A 21908-nucleotide genomic window follows, 5' to 3' on the forward strand; every position below is an offset into this window, starting at 1 on the left:
AGGAGCAGTATTATAGTAGTTATATTCTTGTATATAGGAGTAATATTATAGCAGTTACAGGAAAGGAAAAGGAAAAATTGCCAAACTCCTTGGAAACACCAGCGCTGTCTTCACAAAGTCATGGGATCAAAGTTTGCACTGTATTTAATATAGAGAGCTTAGGCTCTGGAAACGCGTTATGTTTGTGCTATCTGAAATAAAAGCTTCTTATTGCTTTCACCTAAAAACTTTGGTCCCATGACTTTGTTAAGACAGCGCTGGTGTTTCCAAGGAGTTTGGCAATTTTTCCTTTTCCTTTCCTACAATTTTACACGGGCCCCCACTTAGGGAGCATCCCGGCGTGCTACTCCATACTAGCTTGCAGTCTTCAGCACCAGGACCATTCGGACTCTACATCGGTACCCCATTAAGCCCAAGTGGCAACAAGGTGAGCCTCCTACTTACCTCACCTTCCTTCTTCCTTACTGTACGGTATCACACGAGGCGCCGCCTCTTGCCTGTTTTCTTTTTCCTCTACTATTATAGCAGTTACATATTTGTCATACTCCACTTTTTAGTTTCTCAGTTATTACTTCCTTTCATCACTCCCCATATCATACCACAACAAATTTGTATAACATTCATTACTGTCCTCATTTACCATGACTGTATTACAGAACAGAAAGTGCACATGACATCAACAGCCAAGATATGAAGTTTATTATGGATATAAATAAGAATGGTATAGTGACCTTTCTTTTGTTTAGAGGAGCAACACCAGGTACTGTATGTCATGTTCACACAGGGAATTTGGGGGCAGATAGATCTGACGCAATTTTTTTTAGTTAAATCCACATCTCTTTTTCAACTGCTGAGTAGTTTAATGCATATGACTTTACTCACAGTGAGGTTGTTATACTTAGACTTTACAAAATGTTTGCGTTGTGAAAGGCATGCTCCGCTTACACCTGCTGTTAGCTCAGAAGGAGTTAAAGGGGATCGGTCAGCACCGGCCGACAGTGTGCTGTAGTTGGTAGTCTACCAGTGAGCATGTTACTTTTTGGTAATTTTTTCATGGAGTGGATTATATGCAATCTCAGGTCTTCTACTATAATCAAGAGTCAAAGAGGAGCTGTGGCTCAGTGTTTGTGCATCTCACCACTGCTTCCTCCTCCCTCTCCTTTATTAATAATCTCCGCTAACCGCCCTCCTGCTCACTCACGCTGTCAGCTTGTGTCTCTGAGTGTTCATTTCAGACAAACTGCTTACAAAGGACTGATCTGTAATCATGGAGCTTGTCTAGGGGTAAATCACTTGTCTAGAGACCAAAAGCAGTTTTTTCCTGGGTTCCATTCCCCTAATGGAAAGGGGAATTGAACCCAGGAAAAAAAAAACTGTTGTTCGTCTCTACTCATAAGATTTAACCTTAAACCACAGCTTCAACAGTTAGGGCCCTATTCCACCGGACAATTATCTTTCACATAATCGTTAACGATTAACGATCTCAAACGACCGCTATTGCAAAAGACCTGAAAACGTTCTCTCATTTCCATGGAACGATAATCATTACTTATGATCGTATTTGCGATAGTTTTTTCTCCGCTATTTATTTGCTATTGCGTTCGTATCTACTGCGAACAACCGAACGATGTCTTATTCAATGCGAACGATTTGCAAACATTTTGTGAACGAGCAACGATAAAAACAGGTGTAGGTCTTATAAAGCGATCAATGATTTCTCATTCGGTCGTTAATCATTAACTGCTATTCAACCGAACGATTATCGTTTAGATTTGAACGATTTAACGATAATCTGAACGATAATCCTCCGGTGGAATAGGGCCCTTAGGCATGGAGATTCAACTATATCTAATTGCAGATCAGTCCTCTGTAGGCAGTTTATGACTGAAGTAAACACTCAGAGACACTGTCTGAAAACTGACTGAGCACGAGGCGGGCAGCAGAAATTATTTATGAAGGAGAGGGAGGAGGAAGCAGTGGTGAGACAGAACTCCTCTTTGACTCTTCTTTACAGTAGGAGACCCAATATTGCACATAATTCACTCCATGGATGAATTACCAGATGGTAACATGCTCACCAGGGGCCTGCCAACCACAGCACGCTGTCAGCACCTTGGGTAGGCCCCCGATGCTGACAGGTTCCCTTTAAATGTTGCAAGAAAGTCCTTTTTCAGCTTTCTCTTCCTTGTCGATTTTCCTTGTGATATTGAGAACTGTTGACCTATCAGACTGAAGGCAGTCATGGGTAAAATGTTGCTGGAAACTGAAACCTTACTAGGCCTGAGGCTTTGTGTAGGGCCTAGCAGACAGGAGGAGACAGAGGTACATGTTGTCACTCCTCTGATAAAGCTAGGTCTAACTAAAAGTTCCAACCCTTTTAGGAAGAGAAGGTTGGACTTGGGTTTGGATTGGATCTAACCAGGAAAGACTTCTCCTTCTCAGACCAAGCTTTAAATTTAAGCTGTCTGTGGAAAGGTCATGTGACCAAACTCCATATATCCTTGACAAGTGATCACTATGTGTGGCAAATACAACTAAATGTTAACCCCTTGAAGCTCCCTGTTACTCAGTACGTGTATGTAGTACTAGCAGTGTTTAGAGATGAAACCAGAAAAACAATAATACAAGTGAAATTACTTTATCCAGAAAAAAGTTTAGATACCTTACTACAGATTTCTCAGCCACACAATAACGTTAGACTTCTGTAGTTGGGATACAGGTACTAGGACACTGCGCTACTGTAAGGGAAAGATCTTCTTTTTTTTTTCTGAAAAAATTGTATTTGCTTATCTGACCTCAATCTAAGTCTGACATTGACTCCTAAATGAATTTGATGAATTTGGGTTGTCTCGTCCATCTCTAACATTATCATTATACATTGTTTAGTGTAGCGGCAGATTCCATACAGTGATAGATTACATTATGTGTAACATGAAGCCCCGGCCATGCTTTCCTATGTCATAACGGTGAATGTTTTGGGAAAAACTACAAAGCTCAACATTGCGATGTTAACAATGTAGAAAATGCAGGGTCTACGTGAAGACATCCACAATCGTAACCTGTAGGGGATTGTCCTTTTCACTTTTGTTACATGAAGAATGTTAACAGTAGAAGAATAACAAACCGTCATGGGAATGGAGCTGCATACTCAGAACGGGGACATCTAATCAAGGGTCATACTGGCTTCAAGGGTGAGAAGAGGATAGAGGAGGTAAGAGAAACTGCCCGGGGGGGGGGGGGGGGTAATGAATGAATGCTGGGTGCCAGCGGTTTTACCCTGATCCAAGGGTGTATGTTAAATAGCAAAAACTATATAACTGCAGCACGCCAGTCTTGTGGTGAAAAACAGTGAACAATTTATTCCATAAAGAAAAACACTCGGAACAGCGGTAGCGACGTTTCAGTCCTTCAATGTGGACTTTTCTCAAGCTCAGTGAACACACACACACATGAATTATATAGCATACGTGATTAAATCATTGGTGACGTGAGTAGCTCAAACATGTGAGGCATAATGAAACATAATCAATCCAACACATGTTACATAACATAGTGATTAAGGGAACAACATCGGTTCCAAAAGAATACAGTGTATAGTGCCAAAATGATAAAAAAATGTACATCATAATGAAAGCTATAAGTTAATCAATTTGGATCGGACCTAGTTCACCCACATCGTAGTATGACCTTGGAACATGGTGTAAGACGTGTTGAACCGCACGCTAGGGTGAAGCGTTGAACTGTTGTCAACAATATGGCCGTGCGCTAGCGTGCGGTTCAACGTCTTACACCATGATGTGAACTAGGTCCGATCGAATTGATTAACTAATAGCTTTCATTATGATGTACATTTTTTTTATCACTGTATTCTTTTGGAACCGATGTTGTTCCCTTAACCCCTTGCCTCCACAGCCTGTTTTGGCCTTAGTGACCAGGGCCTATTTTTCAAATCTGACCTGTCTCTCTTTATGTAGTGATAACTCTGCGGTGCTTTTAGCTATTGTGGTTATTTTGAGATTGTTTTTTTTTGTGACATATTCCTCTTTATGTTTGTGGGATATTTTGGTTGATACACTCAGTAGTTTTTTTGTAAAAAACACAACACTTGCGCAAAAATTTGAAAAATTTACAATCCTTTATATTCCAAATTCTTTTTTTCTGAGAAAAGTAGTTATGCCACATGAACTAATTATTAATGCAACATCTACAACATGTCTACTTTATGAAGGTGTCATTTGGTGAACGTCCTTTTACTTGTTAGGATGTTAGAGGGCTTTGAAATTTTGCAGCGATTTTTCTAATTTTCAGGAAAATTTCAAATTCTGATTTTATTAGGGACCAGTTCAGTTCTGAAGTGGATTTCTGGGGCCTGTATGTTAGTTACCCCCATAAATCCCTCCACTGTAAAAACTGCACCCCTCAAAGTATTCAAAATAACATTTCATAAGTGCATTAACCCTTTAGGTGTTTTGCAGAGGTTTAAGCATGTTGGAGGGGAAATAAAAAATTCTCATTATTTTGGCAGATATTCCATTTTAATCCATTTTTTTCTCTAACACAGCAAATACTAACTGAGAAATGGAACTCACTATTGATTCCCCTTATTCCAATGTTTCTAGAAATCCCCCATATGTGGCTGCAGTGCGTCCCGTGACTCAACCACAGGCCACAAACATGACAGAGACCTGGTGAATCTTGGGGTCTTTTTTTATTTCAGGGTTTTTCTTAGCCATTAGACCATGTCACAGAGGCCTTACGGTGCCAAAATATTTGTGTAAGACAAGTTGACGTTTCCATCGGTACCATTCTGGGGGACATGTGACACCCTGATCATTTTTTATTACATTTTTTATGAGGTGGTACGAATAAAAAACAAAATTTAGCAGCTGTTTTTCATAATTTTTTTGTACACCGTTTAATATACGTCACATATGACATGTTGTTGTTATTTGTCTGGTCTGTACGATTACAGTGATATCCATTTTATATAACTTTTGTTATAGTTTATGGCATTTATACTATAAAAACTGTTTGTGTCTTGCATATTGTAAGGGCAGTAATATTTAAATTTTTTGGTCAATGGAGTTATGTGAGGGCTTTTTTTTTGCGGCATAAGCTGACGCTTTTAGTGGTACACCTTTTGGGTACATGTGACATTCTGACAGCTTTTTTCTATATTTTTTAGGGGGCGGGATTAACAAAAAATTGTAATTTTGGTTAGTTTTTTATTTATTTTTTTAATGGCGTTAATTGGACAGTATATTTAATGTAACGGGATAACAGACAGGGACATTACGGACGCGGTGATATCAAATATGTGTATCTTATTTATAGGGGATCATTTATAAAGGGGGATGGGGAATGTGTATATTTATTTTATTTATTTATGTATTTATTTTTTTTAATTTATTTGTTTTAATTAATTAATTATTTATTTATGTATTTGTGTGTGTGTTTTTTTTTTTACTTTTGCAGGTGTCTATATAATGCATTACAGCACATAAGCTGTGATACACACTGATACACACTGACACTCATTCAAACGATCAGGTCCCTGCAGCTGATTCAGAAACGGCACAAGGAGGGAGACTTATCCGGGGGGGGGGACGGGGGACAAGGAGAGGGACCGGATCAGAGGACAGGAGGAGCACGGAGGTGAGCATGGGGGGGAGCACCGGGAACACGGGGAGCACGGGGCGAAGCACGGAGGGGAGCACGGAGGGGGGAGATGGATCAGAGGGGGAGATGGATCGGTGCGGGGGGGGGGGGGGACTGAATCTTGGCGGGGGCAGCAGGAGAGGACAGGGAGAAGGAAGAGGGACCTAGGGGGAGGACTACAGCAGTGACAGCGGGAGGAGGCAACGTGCTGCAGCCTCCTCTCACTGCCCGATCAACGTGCTGCAGATAATCTCCCCATAGACGCTGCGGTTGAAATGACCGCGGCATCTATGGGGTTAACTGTCCTGGGGGGAGCACGGCTCCCCTCCGTGCAGTGGCGGCGGGAGGAGGCTGTGTCACACAGCCTCCTCCTGCTGCCCGATCTCAGATAGGGACAGCAGGGGGAGGCAGGGAAACCATGACGTCCAGGGAAGTCATGATGCATTCTGGCACTGCTTTTCATGACGTCCCTGGACGTCATATTGGGGGAAGGGGTTAATCACTATGTTATGTAACATGTGTTGGATTGATTATGTTTCATTATGCCTCACATGTTTGAGCTACTCACGTCACCAATGATTTAATCACGTATGCTATATAATTCATGTGTGTGTGTGTTCACTGAGCTTGAAGTCCACATTGAAGGACTGAATCTCATATCTATCTATCTATCTATCTATCTCCTATCTATCTATCTATCTATCTATCTATCTATCTCCTATCTATCTATCTATCTCCTATCTCTGTATCTATCTATCTATCTATCTATCTATCTATCTATCTATCTATCTCCTATCTATCTATCTATCTATCTATCTATCTATCTATCTCCTATCTATCTATCTCCTATCTATCTATCTATCTATCTATCTATCTATCTATCTATCTATCTATCTATCTATCTCCTATCTATCTATCTCCTATCTATCTATCTATCTATCTATCTATCTCCTATCTATCTATCTATCTATCTATCTATCTCCTATCTATCTATCTATCTATCTATCTATCTATCTATCTATCTATCTCCTATCTATCTATCTATCTATCTATCTATCTATCTATCTATCTATCTCCTATCTATCTATCTATCTATCTATCTATCTATCTATCTATCTATCTATTATCTATCTATCTCCTATCTATCTATCTATCTATCTATGTAAATCAGTCAATATGTGACTAAAGTGGAGGCCATCAGTTCTAATTTTAGGCATTTTTAAAACTCTTGCATTGACCTTGTTAGGAAGTACAGCCATCAAGCTGACAATTTATAGGACAGCAGTGTCCTGGTCCAGCACTGTCATTGGTATGCCGGGGTACCTTGTGCATTGTTGTGGCTGCTGTGTGGGTGTAGGGTCACTTGGGCACTTGTCACGGTGGCCAGAAGTTGTGTTGGAATCCACCCCCAGACAAACAGGCACTGCGTTCGAGGTTTGGACAAACCAAGTGTAACCCGGTGTGTAGGTTCAGGTGCGGAATGATGGACCAAAGTCCAATAGCTTAACCAAGATAACTGCATTTACTTCAGTACAATACAGAATAAACACTTTTTGTAACTGCAGGTGCAGGTAGGAGGTAGTAAGAGAAGTTGTGACAGCAAGGTAGAGCAGAGGAGCGTCTTGAGGACCCTGTCCAATGTAGCTGTGTACTCTGCAAGGATAGCGTGATTGAAGATAGAAGTAAAAGAAGAAGGAGATACTCATACTCATGTATAGATACTTTGAATGTGACCGCCTTATAACCTACAGTTTCGGAAAATACCCATTCTGCTAGTGTAGCTTGAGATCCCAGGTCCCTGCGCTAAGACGTGCAGACGAATAGCCGTGCATTACAGTAGGATACGTAGGCTGAACTGCTGCTTTGTCCTACTGGGGTCGGTACCTAACTCCAAGTGACTGCCCTGTGTAGCATAGAAGGTATCCCTGACGTGGACAAGGTTTTCCTCAAAGGACATCCTCCCTCCTGACGGCCAAGCACTGCATGCTAGCGGTGGTTAACAGCATAGAAGAGATCTCTCTGGCTCTGTGGTGTCTCATTCCATTGACTCAACTAGAAAGACACCCCCCCCCCACACACACACACACCACCACAACCAGGACCTAGCTTATAGGGGTTACCTTAGCTAGCAAGGGATTGGTGGGGTTGTGTGTGTGTGCAAGAGAGAGGAGAAAAGTGAGGGGAAAAGGCCTGCACCTGTGATAGGAGGAAAACACAAGTGACACAAAACTGTTAACCCATTGCTTCCTTCAGCTGTGCTCAATACAGCACTTGCAATAAATACAGCAGCGCCACCTAGTGGGGAAAACACATAGTACACTTCTCCTTCATCCTCTCTGTGAGAACCTGAGGGAGTTACTTTGCTCAGGTGCATAAGAAACTTTGGGTCATGGAGAAATTAAAGGGGTACTCTGGTGAAAATCTTTTTCTTTCAAATCAATTGGTTTCAGAAAGTTATATAGATCTGTAATTTACTTTTAATAAAAAAAAAATCTCTAGTCCTCCAGTACTTATCAGCTGCTGTATGTTCTACAGGAAGTGGTATATTCTTTCCAGTCTGACACAGTGCTCTCTGCTGCCACCTCTGTCCATGTCAGGAACTGTCCAGAGCAGGAGAGGTTTTCTATGGGAACTTGCTACTGCTCTGGGCAGTTCCTGACATGGAAATAGGTGGCAGCAGAGAGCACTTTATTTCACAGGAAGCCTAGAGGGCCATCTGTTCCTTTAAATTTGATGTTTGACAGTGGAGCCTTGAGTCGGGTTTCCCAGCAGTTGTGCACCCTCCTACCTGGAAGCTCCTATATGTTACCGAGCAGACGCAGTGGTGTTAGGACCTTTTCCTCTGCCCTCCTCTTGTCTCTCTTCTCCCCTTCTCTTAATTTCACATCTCTCCTCCCCATCTCTCTCCTCTTTGTCTCTCTCCTCTTTTCTCTCTCCTCCCCTTCTTTCGTCTCTCTTCTTCCCTTCTCTCCTCTCCTTTCCTCTTCTCTCCTCTTGTCTCTCCTCTCCCCTTCTCTCGTGTCTCCTCTCCCCTTCTCTCCTAATCTCTCCTCTTTTCTCTCCTCTCCTCTCCCCTTCTCTTGTCTCTCCTCTCCCCTTCTCTCCTCTCCCTGTCTCTCCTCTCCCCTTCTCTTGTCTCTCCTCTCCCCTTCTCTCCTCTCCCTTTCTCTCCTCTTGTCTCTCCTCTCCCCTTCTCTTGTTTTTCCTCTACCCTTCTCTCCTCTCCCTTTCTCTCCTCGTCTCTCCTCTCCCCTCCTCTCCCTTTCTCTCCTCTTGTCTCTCCTCTCCCCTTCTCTTGTCTCTCCTCTACCCTTCTCTCCTCTCCCTTTCTCTCCTCTTGTCTCTCCTCTCCCGTTCTCTTGTCTCTCCTCTCCCCTTCTCTCCTCTTGTCTCTCCTCTCCCCTTCTCTTGTCTCTCCTCTCCCCTTCTCTCGTCTCTTCTCTCCCCTTCTCTCCTCCTCATCTCTCCCCTACTCTCCTCCTCATCTCTCCTCTCCCCTTTTCTGTCCTCATCTCTCTCCACTTTTCTCTCCTCTCGTCTCTCCTCTCCCCTCTACTGTCTCTCCTCTCCTTCCTCTCCCCTTTACTCCTTCTCATCTCCCTCCTCTTTTCTTTCCTCTTCGATTCTCTTGTCTTTCCTCTTGTCTCTCTTCTCTTGTCCTGTCTCTTCTTTCCTCTCTTTTCTCTCCTTTTCCCTTCTCCCTCCTCTCCTCTTTATTCTCCTCTCCCCTTCTCTCTTCTCTTCTCTCCTCTTCCCTTTTCTTTCCTTTTTCTTCGCTCCCTTTCTCAATTCTCTCCTCTCCACTTCTCTCTTCTCTCCTCTTGTCTCTCCTCTCTCCCCTTCTCTTCCCTTTTCTCTCCTCTCCCCTTCTCTCGTCTCTCCTCTTGTCTCTCCTCTCCCCTCCTCTTCCCTTTTCTTTCCTTTTTCTCTGCTTCTCTTCTCCCTTCTTTTCTCTTCCCTCCCCTCCTCTTCCCTTCTCTCTCCTCTTTTCTCTCCTCTTCCCTTCTCTCTCCTCTCCCCTCCTCTTCCCTTCTCTCTCCTCTCCCCTCCTCTTCTCTTCTCTCTCCTCTCCCCTTCTCTCTCCTCTTTTCTCTCCTCTCCCCTTTTCTCTCCTCTTCCCTTCTCTCTCCTCTCTTCTTCCCTTCTCTCTCCTCTCCCCTCCTCTTCCCTTCTCTCTCCCCTCCTCTTCCCTTCTCTCTCCCCTCCTCTTCCCTTCTCTCTCCTCTCCCCTTCTCTCTCCTCTTTTCTCTCCTCTCCCCTCCTCTTCCCTTCTCTCTCCTCTCCCCTCCTCTTCCCTTCTCTCTCCTCTCCCCTCCTCTCTCCCCTCCTCTTCCCTTCTCTCTCCTCTCCTCTCCCCTCCTCTTCCCTTCTCTTCCCTTCTCTCTCCTCTCTTCTTCCCTTCTCCCTCCTCTTCCCTTTTCTCTTCTCTATTCCTTCCTCTTCTCTTATCTCTTTTTAATTAGAACTAAACAGAAACAAGTGGCTACAGAGAGCGGCTGCATGAAAGGGCTGGGCACACTAGCTCAGTGTATATTGGCTGCTGGCGGTATTTTGAGTGCAGGTTGCCTCATGTTTTATATTGTATCTTGCTTGTCAGTAAATTAATCAGTTATACTTTGGCTGCCATCTCCCCTGATTCTGAATCTCTTGAATTAGTTCAGGTGCAGAGCAGATTCATAGCAGGAAGTGAGCGGAGTGCAAACTGGTGCCCAGTGCAGGATTGTGAAACAGGTCACTGAGCGCGGACTTTGTTACTTTTTCCTTATATTCAGAATGACAGTGTATTCTAATGGTTTCATAACAACCAATAAGGAAACAAATACAAGTACAATGTATATCCCCTATATTACCACTATAATTACAATATACTGTACAGAACAAAGGTAACTGTCCTGAGCTTATAAAGGAAGTGACATTCTATTATTTTTCATCTGCCTCCTGCGGCCATCAACTAAGAAATGTACTAAAAGGGCAACAAACTAAGCTGAATAAGCCATAAGAATTACTGTAATATTGTCCCTTATATATAAGAATATAACTACTAGGAGACTCCTATATCCTATATAATGTACCCTATGGCTATGTTCACACTACGTAATACTACGGCCGTAGTTCTCGCCGCAGAACTACGGCCGTAGTTTTCGGGGTGGAACATAGCCTTATTTTGAATGGGATCCCGGCCGGAACGTACACACATCGTATACGCTCCGGCCGGGATCCCATGCGGCGCCGGAAAAAAACTGACATGTCAGTTTTCTGCGGCCGGAATTCAGTGAATTCCGTCTGCAGAAAGACCTGTCAGTTCACACAGTAAAGCAAGCGGCTCCGGCCGCTTGATTCACTGTGGGCTATGGGAAGCTCTGATGCGGGCGCGCGCTGATGCGCCCGCATCAGAGTTCCGCAGCCGGAAAGATGATCCGGCCAGGATGATCCGTGCAGAGATCGGCCCTTCCGTGGGGTCACGGAACGGCCGGTCTCTAACGTAGTGTGAATATAGCCTATATCTGTAAATATAAATGCTATAATACTGCCTCCTATGCACAAGAATATGCTATAATACTGCCCTTACATACAAGAATATAACTACTAATTGAGAAGAGAAGAACAAAGAGACGTGCACTCACCGATGTAGTGTGCCGCTGGGGAACTTTAATAGAGGTTACTTCCACACAAGCAGGGAGGGGGGAGTGCGGGCAGGGGTGTTCTCACAAGTAGACAACAATTGTTTCACGTGTTCCCATGCTTCTTCCGGTCGACGGAGCACCCTGAGTTTAGTGGCCATATTGGGGATACGCTGCGGGACTCTCCCCATTGGATCCGTATACCGGAGATTGCGAGGGCGGTGCAGTCCATTTCTCCCTTCTTTGATAACTACTATAATATTGCTCCCTGTATACAAGAATATAACTACTATAATACTGCTCCTATATACAAGAATATAACTACTATAATACTGCTCCTATATACAGGAATATAACTACTGTATTACTGCTCCTATATACAAGAATATAACTACTATAATACTGCTCCTATATAGAGGAATATAACTACTATAATACAGAAACTGGAGAGAATGGAACGGCTGCACATCCCATCTATGGCTGATACTAATGCCGCTAGGCCTATATTAAAAATCAACACCAGAGTGTCTGTATATGAATTGATCAAGCCATATTGCCCCGTGTACCACCGCGCAGGTCCTCTGGTCCACACGGGTCCCTACGCTAACTCCACACCGTGTCGGTCAGCGACCACCAACCCCGCAAAGCGTGCACGTGCAGGGAAGGGAGGCCATGGAACGGCCCTGCAACCCCAATGTCACAGGACCAGACCCAAAAAGCCCCACCAAAACCCAGCCAGCACCACCGGCGGGGAAGGCTGCCCCCAAACGACACAAGTATGGATATGGTATTACACTTACCATTGCTGCTCTCACAGAATGGGGAAGACATAGGGTCCAGACATGTGAGCACATACACAAAATTCTGATGTGTTTTTTATTTAGCCTAGCGGCACTAGTATCAGCCATAGGTGTGAGGTGCAGCACTCTGTTTCTTCCCTGAACCGCATTTTGTTTCTCTCTTTTCTCCGTGTTTTGCACTCCTCCTGGTGAGACCCACATGACCGCAATTAGCAGGAGACACCTGAGTGCACATGGTTTTAATCCCTCCTGTTTTTTTCCCATTCTGTTTGCTGCAGCTATGGTGAGTGTAATTCCTTATCCAGACTTGTGCTGCTTGGGGGCGACCTTCTCCGCCGGCGGTGCTGGCCGGGTTCTGGTGTGGTGTTTTTGGGTCTGGTCCTGTGGCATGGGGGTCGCAGGGCCGTCCCATGGCCCCCGTTCCCTGGCTGTGCACGCCTGCGGGGTTGGTGGCCACTGACTGGCACAGTGTGGACTTAGTGTAGGGACCCATGTGTATCAGATACCGGCACGAGGTACATGGGGCAGTATGGCTTGATCAATTCATACACAAAATTCTGATGTGTTTTTTATTTAGCCTAGCGGCACTAGTATCAGCCATAGGTGTGAGGTGCAGCACTCTGTTTCTTCCCTGAACCATAACTACTATAATACTGCTCCTATATACAGGAATATAACTACTATAATACTGCTCTATATATACAAGAATATAACTACTATAATACTGCTCCTATATACAAGAATATAACTACTATAGTACTGCTCCTATATACAGGAATATAACTACTATAATACTGCCCCCTATATACAAGAATATAACTACAGTACTATAATACTGCTCTATATATACAAGAATATAACTACTATAATACTGCTCCCTATATACAAGAATATAACTACTAAAATACTGCTCCTATATACAAGAATATAACTACTATAATACTGCCCCCTATATACAAGAATATAACTACTATAATACTGCTCTATATATACAAGAATATAACTACTATAATACTGCCCCCTATATACAGGAATATAACTACTATAATACTGCCCCCTATACACAAGAATATAACTACTATAATACTGCTCCTATATACAGGAATATAACTACTATAATACTGCTCCTATATACAGGAATATAACTACTATAATACTGCTCCTATATACAAGAATATAACTACTATAATACTGCTCCTATATACAGGAATATAACTACTATAATACTGCCTCCTATATACAAGAATATAACTACTATAATACTGCTCCTATATACAGGAATATAACTACTATAAGGGTAAATTCACACGGGCGTCTCGCACAAGAAATTCGCAGCTGATCCGCAGCTAATCCGCAATACACATATTCTTCTTATTATTATTAATACGTGTATTGCGGATTAGCTGCGGATTAGTTGTGGATTTCTTATGCGAGACGCCCGTGTGAATTTACCCTAATACTGCTCCTATATACAGGAATATAACTACTATAATATTTAATTAAACAGGAAAGGTGTCTATTGCTGCTTCTTCACTAAATTGACAATGGAGGAAGAGCAGTAAAGACTGGAGACGTGATGGGAGCATAGGAGGATGAGGATGAAACGTCTAGCTGCGATCTTTAGCCTCCGGAAGGTTCCAGAACTTTTACTTCCTCATTCCACAACCTAATAACAAATAACACACGATCAATAGATCGAACACCAACAAATGAGGGTGTTACAACCATTAGCCAGATATGGGACAATCTGCAGATAGGGAACGGCTAGAAGGTTTTATTACATTACAACCTACAGGAATGAAAAATGTTATCAGTGGACGTGACCTTGAGTCCACCTACCTTAGGAAAATACAGTAGCATTGTTCCGGTCTACTATTCCATCACGAGGATCTAGATAATTGTTATTGGCGGGAAAATAAACATCTCAGTCTTATGGTGCCGATGCACATCATCTTATGATATTCAGCCCAACCCCCTGATGTGTACATGTACCAGGGGGACTGAGCGCTATCTGAGGTGGCACCTTAAAGGGAATCCTTATAAAATGCATATAGGACTGCCCAAAATCACCCTCAATGATGGGTTCAGGAAAAAGAAGGATGAGGCATTTGTTCCCTCTTTACGCCATTGATCATGCTGTATACAGGGTCACTAGAGATGGAGGCTCATGCATCCCTTGTGGTGTGGTTGGTGTCTTTTCTGTTAGGATACTATTACATGGGCCGACTACGGCCTGATCATTTTATTAAACGAGCTCCGATCTGCTAAATCGGCGCTCATTTATTGGACCTATTATGGTGCGTTTACACAGACAGATTTATCTGGCAGATTTTGGAAGCCAAAACCAGGAATGGATTTGAGAAGAGAAGAAATGTCAAACTTTCCTTTATTACCTGTTCTCTGTGTATAGTCTGTTTTTGGTTTTGGCTTCCAAAATCTGTCAGATAAATATCTCTTTGTAAACGCACCATTAGACGGCCCGATAATTAGGCATTAAGGGCTGCATGGACATCGTTAGCGATGTCAATGCAGCCCTTGCCGAAACACCTTATACATTACCTCTTCCTGCTTCCGGTTTCTCTCCTGTGCTCTGCAGCCTCCTGGTCCCGGTGGCATCAGCATCTGAGCGGGACTGCCACGGGCTGTGATTGGCTGAGCAGCCTGTCAGCTGACAGGCCACTCATATGCTGCAGCCACCAGGACCAGGAAGCTGTGGAGCACAGGAGAGAAGACCGGGAGCGGGGAAAGGTAATGTGTTAGGTGTTTTTAGAATTGTCAGCCGTGCATCTCTATTAAACGTAGAGATGAACGGTCAAGCCCAACGATTTTAGGTCCAAACCTAACCCACCGATCAGCCCTTTCATCAGCTGATCGTTGTCTTTATTAAACAAAGTGGTAATCGTCTGAAACAGCTCGATTTGTCTGATTATCGCTCCATGTAATAGGGCCCTTACTCTATGAAGGGCCTGTTGGGTAAGTGAGGCCATTACAAACCATTAGAGGGGTAGCCCCACCATTTCCAACCAGTTACTCTTCAGACAATACTTCATGCTGGGAGTTGTAGTTTTCCCACAGCTGAAGAAATACAGGTTGGAAATTAATAAAGACATCAAAAACAACACAGAACACCATTATAAACAACATTTACTGCATAACAATATTATTACATGAATGATTTGTTTAAACCAATAATAGAAGGCAGGAGGGTGGTACTGGCTGGTGATGCCACTTCCTGGTTGGCACTGCATGCAGCTTGTGTGACTACAGTATATACATAGATAGGAATACTGAGTGTGGGACATAGCACAAGGATCCGGTGATGGCAGTCCAACAACCCTCTGTGATATAAGAAGCATTATAAGAGGCTCACCAGATGGGCTCTGTTACAGATTTTGCATTGTGTTAGGTTTCTGATGAGAGTTATCATACCAAATGACCCTTATTGACTACTGTGTGTACTAACCACTAGCATCCTGTTACTGAGAGTGCAGCTTATTCCTCCCAGAACAAGAGGTTGGGTGCTCAAAATCCATCACGGACGACCCTTGTCTCCGCTGACATCATTTGTTGTTGGTGGAGAGTGGTAAGGCTTCCTTATGCCTTATACTGTTGGCTACACCCCCCTGCCCCAATTCTGACTTTAGTATAACATGTATAAGCACCTTTAGGTCCCTGAGCAGTGCTGGTAAATCAATATACCCAGTGCAGAATCCTAGTGGGTGGAGCATCACACAAGGGAGTTTCTTATTGGTTTACTTTGAATTCCTTTGTAATGCACCGCCCCCGCAGACCCTGATTCTCTCCCAGGAGCAGATGTCAGGAAAAGGAAGGTCCAGGCTTGCTGGATTTCAACACATCCACATGAAACAAGACACAGGGGGTCCTAGTGGCAGCTCCCCCCCCCTTTCTCCTTTAAACACAATCTAATGTTTGTGTATTGGGGGAGTCAGGGGAATATAACTAATAAATATCTGACATGCATTAGCAAGCATCAAGCATTATAACAAATTTTCTTTCTTTGAGATATCCCCAAGTGATCTGTTTCTCTTATGGCTCTACTAGGCATTGCTCCCACCTAACCATAATCCAGCTCCACACTGATGAGGGGCAACACCCCAAAACAGCTGTATGTGGATGGTTACCTGGCCTTGGTTTTTCCCTTGTCATTACATTGACTTATAGGGCCCCTTAATATAGTGGTTTACTGGGCCTATTCCACAGCCCTGATGATCGTGAAAACAAGGGCTGCAGGGACATTGTTACCGATGTCCTTGCAGCCCTTGTTTCATACATTACCTGTCCGGGCTGCAGGTCTTCTCCCGGTTTCACGCGTCATCTGCTTCGGAGCCGAACTGACAGACCGCTCAGCCAATCACTCTCCGCGGCGGTTCCGGACAGTGATTGGCTTAGCGGTCTGTTAGTTCCGACAGCCCCGCTCTGAAGCCGCTGTTGCTGCGTGGGACCGGGAGAAGAAGACCTGCGCCCGGACAGGTAATGTATGGTTCTGCTGAAATCGTCGGTCGCGCACCGCTATTCAACCGTAGTGATGCGCTGGTGGTGAACAGCGATTTTAGGTCTGAACCTAAATGAACGATCAGCCAATGACACGATCATCGGCTGATGGTTCTCTCTATTCCACGGAGCGAAAATCGGCCGAATCGGGCCAATTGGGGCCGATTGGGGCGATTATCGTTATTGTGGAATAGGCCCCTTAGACTACTCAAAGGCAAATCTGGCTACTTTGACAGTGGAAAATTACACGTAAGTGAATTGTAACATACACTAGGCCAACTTGTCAGTCAGAAGTCTGGAAGAGCCAGGGGACACAATAATGTCACCTAATACTGATTGATGGCTTGTTTGCCTCAGAAAACGCTGATGAATGGAAATAATAAGAATTCTAGAATGTTTAATGGATAGACAGAAGAGGACAACTCAGACATTCCAATATATAAATACAGACGGGACTTTACCTTCAGGTCACCCGAAAGATGATCATTATCTATAAGGAAAGCTACTGGTCTTGTGTTCATCAAAAGCTCGGCATGAATTGCTGGAACTTATAGTCTGTCACAACTCTGCACGTTCATCATGTTGGGAATTGGAAATGGCAATGTAGAGGACAAATCATAGACCTTGCTTTTACCAAATGTAACGGATAGTGCTTTAGATTGTCCCAATAATCACTTCTGATCACTATTAGAGATGAGTGGATCTCCCAAGGTTCAGGGTTTAAGGTCCAGAGTAGTTTCAGATTCAGAATTGTCCCAACTGTCCATGATTGCCCAGGCAAAGTAAATACAGGAGCAAGAACGTCTGTCACGTAGGCAAGCGTCCCTGCTTCTGTATACTATATACTGAGCCTGGCGAGCAGAAGAGGTGATGGATACAGCATCTCTGCTTATTGTACAGGAGCAGGAACGTCAGTCAAAGACAAGCGTCCCTGCTCCTGTACTGTATACTGAGCACTGAGCCCGATGAGCAGAACATGTGATGGATACAGCATCTCTGCATATTGTACAGGAGCAGGAACGTCTGTCAAAAGTAAGCGTCCCTGCTTCTTTATTGTATACTAAGCCCAGCGAGCAGAAGAGGTGATGGATACAGCATCTCCACTTATTGTGCAGGAGCAGAAATGTCAGTCAAAGACAAGTGTCCCTGCTCCTATAATATATACTGAGCATTGAGCTGGCAAGCAGAAGAGGGGATGAATACAGCATCTTCACTCATTGTACAGGAGAAGGAATGTTAGTCAAAAGTAAGCGTCCCTGCTCCTGCACTGTATACTGAGCACTGAGCCCGGCAAGTAAAAGAGGTGATAGATACAGCATCTACACTTATTGCACAGGAGCAGGAACGTCTGTCAAAAACAACTGTCCCTGCTCCTATACAGTATACTGAGCCCGGCGAGTAGATGATGCGATCGATACAGCATCTACACTTATTGTACAGGAGCAGGAACATCAGTCAAAGACAAGTGTCCCTGCTCCTATACTATATACTGAACACTGAACTGGCGAGCAGAAGATGCAATGGATACAGCATCTGTGCATATTGTACAGGAGCAGGAACTTCTGTCAAAGACCAGTGTTCCTGCTTCTATATAGTATACTGAGCCCGACGAGCAGATGATTTGATGGATACAGCATCTCTACTCATTGTACAGGAGAAGGAATGTTAGTCAAAAGTGAGCGTTCCTGCTTCTCTACTGTATACTGAGCACTGAGCCCGGCAAGTAAAAGAGGTGATGGATACAGCATCTACACTTATTGTACAGGAGCAGGAACGTCAGTCAAAGACAAGTGTCCCTGCTCCTGTACTGTATACTGAGCACTGAGCCCGTTGAGCAGATGATGTGATGGATACAGCATCCCCACTTATTGTCCACAGAGAAAAAATTAATCTGAAATAAAACACAAAAAGTTTGCATTGTAACTATTCTGATTTTTTTCAGGAAATTTGGACTCAATCTTATTTGTATCTTATCAAATTGCTCATCTTTAATCAATATCTATGATAACCGATCACTATTAACACTATTACAAATGGCACCATTGATCACTATCTATGCCAATGATTGCTATCAACACTATCGACTTTCCTAGGCTTGCTGGGAGTTGTAGTCCCCTGCTGTTGCACAGGTGCTGTGTGCTCAGGCAGGGAGGGTTAGTGTGTTACACCTCTGTGAATATCTCACTGCTTGGTAGAGGAATGAGCAGACTCTTATCAGTGCGGCTGGAGGGAGTGACACTATGTCATCATGGTTATATAGACTCTAGCTTCCTGGATGGGTGGAAAATGACAGGCAAGACAGGTTACAGGCTGCCAGAGGACTCAACCGAGAGCAGCTCCTAGTCAGTCAGTCACCTGGCGGGAGCAGCGAACTTCCAGATCTTCACTCCGCTTTATAGGAAGAATTTCACTGCTTCTATAGTTCACTACAACTTCACTACTAGACCCTGACCAGGATCCACTAAGAGCAATGCTGTAATATACAGCCAAATAAATCCAGAGAATATGAAGAATCCTGCGGCCAGCAACCAGAACCTAAGACTGGGACAAGCCGGGGAGTGAGCCAAAGCCCAATCCACAGGAACCCGCCATAGAAGATATTAGTTCCCTCTACTGAGTGGTGAGTGACATCTACTATGACAGTGAATGGGACTATGATGGTGAATGGGACTATGATGGTGAATGGGACTATGATGTGAATGGGACTATGATGGTGAATGGGACTATGATAGTAAATGGGACTATGACAGTGAATGGGACTATGATGGTGAATGGGACTATGATGGTGAATGGGACTATGATGGTGAATGGGACTATGATTGTAAATGTGAATACAACTTGATGGGTCTCAGCTTGTGAGATTGTGGTTTGACCCTACTTTACTACTAGTTTGTTTACCTTACGTCTATCTCATACTGGGTATTTATGTGGACCAGTCTAGTTATTATACAGTTGTAGTTATACGTAGCATAAAACATGAGTTATTATTAGAGATGAGCAAATTTCTCACAGTTCGGTTTGTGTCAAATAATAAGGAATCGACCATTAGATGTGAAAGTGCTGAAAATGTCCTGTATCACCCTATGAGGTCTCCTAGGGCTGCAACAACCCTCAAGATCTTTAGTACCAAAACGGCATAAACCAGATCTAAATCTCCTTACCCTAATCTAATCCTATCTCCTAACCGTATCCCCTAACACTAACCCCAGTCTAACCCTATCCCATAAAACCTAATCTAACCCTACGCTTGACCCTAATCTAACCCTAACACTAATCTAACTCTATCCTCTTACACTAATCTAACCCTATCTCCTAACTGTATCCCCTAACACTAATCCTAATCCAAACATGTCCCATAAACCTAATCTAACCCTTACACTAATCTTACGTTATCCCCTAACACTTACCCTAATCTAACCCTATCTCCCAACTGTATCCCCTAACACTAATCCTAATCTAACCCAATCCCATAAACCTAATCTAACCCTATGCCTGACCCTAATCTAACCCTATACCCTGACACTAATCCTAATCTAACCCTGTCTCCTAACTGTATCCCCTAACACTTATTCTAATCTAACCCTATACCATAAGCCTCATCAAACTCTAACCCCATTTCTATACCTTACCTCTAATGTAACCCTATCCCCAACACTAAACCAAATTTAAACCTACCCCATAACCCTAATCTAACCTAATCCCCTCACCCTAAACTAACACTATCCTCCAACCCTAACCTATCCCAATCCCCTAACCCTACTGTAACAGTATCCTTCACTTCTATCCTCTAACCCTAATCTAAATATTAATCCTCTAACCCTAATCTATCCCAATCCTTAACCCTAATCTATTCCTATCCCTTACCCTAATCTTTCCCAATCCCTTACCCTAATCTATCCCAATCCCTTACCCCAATATATCCCAATCCCCTTACCTTAATATAACCATATCACATAACTATAATCTATCCCAATCCCCTTACCCTAATGTAACCATAACACTTAAATCTAATCTATCCTAATCCCTTTACCCTAATCTATTCCTATCCTTTACCCTAATCTTTCCCAATCCCTTATCCTAATCTATCCCAATCCCTTACCCCAATCTATCCCAGTCCCCTTACCTTAATATAACCATATAATATAACCATAATCTATGACAATCCCCTTACCCTAATGTAACCATAACACTTAAATCTAATCTATCCCAATCCCTTACCCACCTAATCTATCCCAATCCCTTACCCTAATCCATCCCAATCCCCTTACCCTAATCTATCCCAATTCCTTACCCTAATCTATTCCAATCCCCTTACCCTAATCTATTCCAATCCCCTTACCCTAATCTATCCCAATCCCTTACCCTAATCTATCCCAATCCCTTTACCCTAATCTATCCCAATCTACCTTACCCTAATCTAACCCTGCTGTGTAGTGTCACAGAATTATCCCCTGTATTATTTGCAGTAAAGTATAGAATGTCTATTTGTTTCCCATGTGACTCTCTCTGGGTCTGTACTGTACAATCCTTTACCAACAAATACATTGCTTACATAAGGGCTTAAAATGACACTGAGCTTAATTGTAGCCCTCGCGCTGAGCTATCCATGCGCTTTGTACATAATAAGTATAGTATGAAGGATACACAGTTACGGAATATAATATTAGGATCAGTAACAGGAAATATTGAGTTAGAATTTAACCTTAAATGTACAAAAAAATCTGTAATGAACCCCGACTATCATGGGCCCCTGCGTTTCCTTATGACAGAGGGGCTGTATCATCATCCTAAATGGGCGCTGTCACTTAAAAAAATACAAATTGGCTCGGATGAGTCTTCGATGGGTCTGACCTACTTTAGTCTAAGACGCCAGGGCTTGGGTGTGCCGTGCCGCCATAGCCACATTCCTCGCACGCAGACGGCTCCAAAACCAGATTGTTACTGCATGACAGCCTCATGATTTTTGTACAAGAGGACATTGAAGCAAGAGGGCCCCCTATGTATGAGTGTCAAATTCAAATCTCTTATACTTTATAATTAAGCAGCAATGCTGTATGTATGTATGTCTGAGTTAGGTGCTGTGCAGACCAGGAACAGGGACTCTTATCTATGACAGGTGTCCCTGCTCCTGTACACACTTTGCATAGGTGACTGCAGGGCAATCGGGACACTTCTAAAACCGGTTTGCTCATCTCTATTTGCCTTGTTATCTTATGTTCTGGTGTCATTCATAGTATGTGATGTAATATTTTATGGTGGTAATTAGAGATGAAGAAAGGGATACTATATGAATAGATTGTAGGTAGTAGTAAATAAA

The sequence above is a fragment of the Dendropsophus ebraccatus genome, chromosome 8 (assembly GCF_027789765.1).
Source record: "Dendropsophus ebraccatus isolate aDenEbr1 chromosome 8, aDenEbr1.pat, whole genome shotgun sequence".
Taxonomy (NCBI): Eukaryota; Metazoa; Chordata; class Amphibia; order Anura; family Hylidae; genus Dendropsophus; species Dendropsophus ebraccatus.